This window comes from Phoenix dactylifera, unplaced genomic scaffold, assembly GCF_009389715.1.
Source record: "Phoenix dactylifera cultivar Barhee BC4 unplaced genomic scaffold, palm_55x_up_171113_PBpolish2nd_filt_p 000299F, whole genome shotgun sequence".
In the NCBI taxonomy this organism is placed as follows: Eukaryota; Viridiplantae; Streptophyta; class Magnoliopsida; order Arecales; family Arecaceae; genus Phoenix; species Phoenix dactylifera.
Window position 1 is genome coordinate 594,481 of NW_024067776.1, and position 6,000 is coordinate 600,480.

General features: G+C 36.5%; 1 pseudogene; it reads right to left on the reverse strand.

The window, feature by feature from the left end:
• Positions 1–2,102: 2,102 nt before the first annotated feature.
• On the reverse strand, positions 2,103–5,978 carry LOC120105495 (annotated as a pseudogene).
• Between the last annotated feature and the right edge of the window lie 22 nt (positions 5,979–6,000).

Below are 6,000 nucleotides of genomic sequence, written 5' to 3' on the forward strand. Positions count from 1 at the left end.
TTATCTTATTTATCTGATGACTTCAACTATTTCGATAATGATTATTTTTTAGATATCAATTATTAATATATCTTAGCATTACCGATCCAAAATCATCATAATTTTGACTGCTTTCAATGAAATAGAGTGAAAAGCAATGATTGAAGAAATCTAGCATCCCATTATTATGGACTCGTACCAAAAAATCATTTTTAATCATTATAATGATCTAACAACCTCTTTTTTTTTCTCTTTGTAATGGGAGGCAAATGATATTTTAGCCCCAAAAAAATTAGCGGTGCAAAGTTGCATGATAGCTGATTAGCCATTGTTTTTGTCGCGCTATTACAATGGAACAATAGCTAATTAATGACCATATTTATTATAAAAATATTGAGACACAAGACAACATATCCCCTCCTAAACCAGTATAAAGGCTGAAATTTTTTAAAAGCATGCAGTGAATGTTATAAGAACCGTCGTCCTTGTTCTTGTGGATATCCTGATAGAGGGTCCGAAATCGTCGTGCCGGCGTGAAACCATGATACAATTATTTAAAAGCAAAAAAGTTTTACCACCGCCACAATGAACGATGACATGGACAGGTGTCATCGAGAAGCCAGCTAACGCCAATATCGAAGAAAAGAGGCGGGAATAGTTTGATATTATAAATATTATAATACTTTTAAAGTTTTCGAAAATGATAAAATCTATATTTTGATATCGTGTAAATAAATTATTATGAATATAATTATAAATATGAGAATGGCAGCGGCGAGATTACTATTGTTTTACTTGTGCAGCTTTTGATGGCTGTGATCCGACGATAGACGGCCATCAAATATGATAGTCCACAAGCATGTATAATATCATATTCGGTATATATTGTTTGATGGCCGTCTGATGACAGCCCATCGAGAATTGTATAGCAGTACTTTATGGCGTGCGGAAGTGTGAGTGTGTGACCCATGCACCGTGGTGGCCAATTTAATTAAGAGAGGGGAGGCTATTGTTTGGGATGGAATTTCTTGTCTGGGTTGAAACATAATTTTTGTTTATGCCTCTGCAAAGTACTCTAGGCGCCTGCCATGCATGCACGTAACCGCTTGAGCTCGGAGTTCATGTCACAACTAGGATTTTAGAGCTTGAACCTGGTGATGAGACTAAACATGTTCTCGTCTCAAATCTCTTTGCTTAATTTGGCTTGTGGGAAGATGCAATAAGTGTGAGGATGATGAGAGAGAGAGAGGATGGATTAAAGAAAAAAGCTAAGCAGGAGATGGTTGCCACGAGATATCGCGTATGCCCCACATGACACAGTGTAGGCTCCATGATGTTGATGAGGCCTCGAAAGGAAGCTACTTCAAGTTGTCATAGCGAGAAGCTAGCTGCATCATTTGCCGTACTGCAGAAGGGAGGCACGAAGGGAGTAATTCAGGTGCTCAAGAACCTCGACTTGCGACGGTTTCATGTTTTTGGGGATGAGAAATGTTCATGTGGAGATTATTGGTAGAAAGAAAGGAGGTAAAATTAGAGGAGTTGGCTTAATTTTAAGCATGACTGTTTAAAAGGACTGCATGCTAGATCTTCTCAGACCCCTGAGAATAGGATATGCTTGAGATGTTCAAATTCTACAGACTCTGATGCCCTTGCCACAATGGTGAAATGCTGTTTTATAAATGTCACTTTCTGGATAAAGAATTAGTTACATGAACTTGTGTCTTAATAAGTTTGCCGAGTTTTACATAGAGCTCCAGGCAGATCAAATGTTTTTGGAAAATGTGGTTCAGTTCAAGTTCATCCTACCATCCATCTACCTTCATCATCTGACGTGAGATATCAGAAATCTAGCATTATATATGACAATGGTATTAAGCAAGCAAAGTAATGCTGAGGGCATATCAAATATTTGGGAGTATAGGTGTGGCAAAACTAAAGCAATTTATTGTGATATTACTGAAGAGTGATGACAAATCAAGTTCAGAGCACAGTGATCGTTCATGAGGAGGAAGCGGGCAGCTGTAAGACACCTGATAAAAGGAAGGCTTCATGTCATAGCACAGAAGAAAGTTCTTGGTTTCTTGGTTTCTCTACCATCAATGGCCCAATAGGCATTTGCAACAGAAGTTTAAGGTATAATGGATATAGGAAAGTAAATAACCAAACATGCAGGTCTGATAAATCCACGTTGCACAAACTACTCACATCTGAATTGCATAGGAACTGCGTGTGACACAACTTTATGATTACAAACAACTAATATCTTTATTTTGACAGTGTGGTAAAGCATCCACCTTAAGCATATATTGAGAGGAAAGGGATCAACATCTTCTCAAACCACAGCTTAATATTACTCTCACCATCAATGTTCCTCGGTAGGAAGACCTAGAATGCTGGAATCTCCTGGATTGCCGAAATGACTTCATTGATAGTTTGGAATCGGCATCTTTCCTTGAGAAGCATTTTAGCAAAGTCAAGGGCACGGCGCTCACAATATGCTCGCTTGCTAGCATCAGCAAATTGATTCAAAATCTTCAAACATGAGCTACTCCCACTATTCTCCTGTAATCCAAGAAATTCAAGTGAATGTTAGAAACATTGAAATACCAAAGTGTGAGATGCATCAATTTTTCCAGTAGAAGAGTGCAGCACATATAGATGAAATCAGCTGAATTAAAAATGAAAGATAGTTGCAGGGGGGAGGGGGCGGGGTAATGTTCTCCTATTTTGCTTTTTTGTCTTTTCAACATCATTATGGTATAATAGTAAATTCTGCTAAGGACGAAGATGATGTAGACTTAATAACTGTTTACACTTTCCCAGTGTATGATTACCACTATTCAATCATTATTAAAATATTATGATCATTAGAGAATCCTTAATTATCTGGTTATTTGCAAGAGTATTCATTATAATAAACTAGAGTGTGGGCACATGCAATTCACATGGCCTTGGAAACTTTGGGCACATGCCTGGGAAATGTGGAGCTGCAGAGGCATCTAGAACTCCCCCCATCGAATTCTAATTATATAGTATAATAGATTACCAACCATTTAAACAAAGGACATGGTGGTGAAACTAAGAAAGTAAACGCAGACCCATTGGCGTGATGTCTCAACCAATATGAAGTATAAATCTTCCAAATGTTTAATCCAAAAGGGAATGCCTGAATGTCTCATCAAACAAGTGGTGCATGCAAATAGAAGTGGGTACCCGAAGAAATAAAAGCTTGAGCATGGATTATGCTAATGTGTATAGTCCTATTAACATTGTCAATAGTATGTCTAGTTCCTATTATAAAACTTGTATTGAAAATCAACATATTAAAAACTTTCATTTTTTTTTTACTTTGGCAAGCAGAGCAAGTGAAATTTTTGTCAAGATGTTGTTGAAGGGGTATCAGAATAAAGTCTAAAATTATTTGCATAATTGTTCTTTATGAAACATAATCATCAAGAATAATTTGCTTCCTTAAGCTTGAATTAGTAATTCAGTAATTCTAAAGTTGAATAAAATGAATAACATAACAAGATATACTTCTGCAGGATTACCTTATCATTTTAGCAGCACCAAATCCAAGAGCATCAATGGAAATAAATTGGCCATGTACCTCTTCTGGGCAAGGAGTTTGAAGTTCAGGCTTGTTGTATATAGAAACAGGATATGCCTCACCAATTCCCATCCTTGTGTTCATCCCAGAGCGAAATGAACTGCTTCTGAAAAAAGATTCCTAAGTTTCTTCAGTCGTCCTCAAAATCCACTGTTTGTATGCCTGCAAAATAAGGCCAGATACAGCTCATCAGAAAATAAAAAATAGTTTCCAGTGTCAGTAGAAAGATTGACAAATTGGCCTGGGCATGACTACAATGTAAAAACACCAGCAATGCCATTATTACAATCTTAAGAACAACATTGAGAAACAATAATCAAGCGATCATGAAGTACATGAAACAACTTTCATGTGGAATTTAAAGGAACGACATAATGCAACAACTGGAAAGTTCGTCGATCAGCATTCAGCAATTGCAAACATTAGCTGAAAGAAGGAGAAACATCCAATCTCTAGTTGTCATATGTCAAGAGATGTCTACTCATGGGAAGTCCATGATATGTGTCACTTTCCCTTGACTGCACATAAGATTTTAGCGGATACAAGCTTAATTGAAAATTGGGAAATTTTGTCAAGTCATAAGCTACTTTCATACTTCTTCAAGTAATAGCCTTAGATTTTGGTTGGTTAGCAATCCATTTTGGATAGAAGAGCACTAGTCTCTGTTGGTGTCCTTAATAAGTCCTGGTAAAATACTAGGTTTGTCCTACAAGTCAGTCATTAAGAATGATTCTCTGGATTCGAGTGTATATAGTACTCCAAGGGAAATGAATATTAATTGAAATCCATCAATCACTTCCCCAACCATTAAAAAACGGGGTTTTTCCTTAGCATCTGCATTCTCTATTCCTATATTTCCTTCAATTTTGAACCTCTTATCTTTCTGCCTCCTTATCTCTCGTTTCCCTTATTCATCTTTTACTTTCCTTCCTTGCTCTTTTCTTCACTTAAGCGGTATTTTTTACATGTTTGACAAACTTGACCCTTGTCCATGTGTCTAAACCATGACTGCAAACAAAAGCAATCAAAAATTTAAGCTGAGACAAGCTGCATTACGTACTGCAATTAAGCATTTCACAGATAACATCACTGTATTATAGACTGCAATTAGATCTTCAAATAGATTGCAATTAAGCTTATCATAGGCTGTATTATAGACTGCAATTAAGCATTTCACTGTTTATAGACTGGAACTAGATCTTCAATTAATCATTTCACTGATAACATCAAAGTATATCTAGCTGTATTATAGACTACAAACAAAAACTTCTTTTTTTTTTGCTTAAGACTACAGGTCAATTGTTCATTAGTAATAAAAACTATGATGCAACACCTATGATATCAAAGGAAAAGGCGATCAAAAATTATAAAAATTAATGCCTTTTAATGGATTTCTCAAAAATAAGTGGAATATGAAAAATAGAAATATGACAAAAGGTTGTAGTAAGAAGGTTCGTTTATATTTTTTTGTGTATGTAGTAAGAATTCACAAACAATGTGACATTCTCAAAAACTGTTCTGTATCAACTTGAGTTCAGAATACTAGTTTGGCCACTGGAAATTGATTAATTATGGAGATACATGGAGGACTTAAACATTTCATGCCTCGATTACTTACTACTAAATTGAAGAATTATGCCTACTGCACACAAATGAATACAAAGGAATAGTATCTGATGAGAGAGAGAGAGAGAAGGAAGGGGGGGGGGGGGGGGAGATAAACATACTTGACGGTCATTCCCTTTATCAGCATGTCCGTCTTGTGCAAAGAAGGCCAATATTAGGTTTCCTAAAAAGGCTCCTAAGTCAAACCCCATGGGTCCATAAAAAGCAAACTCTGGATCAATGACCTGGGTAGAATCGCTAGTCACCATGATAGAACCAGTATGGAGATCTCCATGGATTAGGGCTTGCGCCCTCTCACAGAACCTACACAAAGGAAAATACGTCTCAAATGACTTTTCATATGCAGCATGATGCAAAAGAAATATACATAGTAGTGTTCAGAAAGAAAGCATCATTTGCAAGACAGGGATTACTTAGATTTCAACTCAGCCACTTCAATCTTTAAAGAATCATCATCTCAAACTGCCTCAGCATCACGATCAAGGTAAGGAGAAGTCCAGCGATTATGCTGAGCCACCTTATATGGGTCTGAAAAGACAACCCGCTCAGTGTGCCTACAAAGCTCCATATTTCCACAAAATTTCGCAACTGCAAAATGCATTTAGAAGCCATGTTAACAAAATGATTATATGCATGCTACACTTAATCTTGTTAAGACTTTTGATACAGAGGAAACTACTAAATTTTATAAATGGACAGAAAATGTCAAGCAATGCTTCTTGAGAAAAAAAACCTCTTATTTGTAAGAAATAGCATTCAACATGAACTGCAGAGACATCCATTTA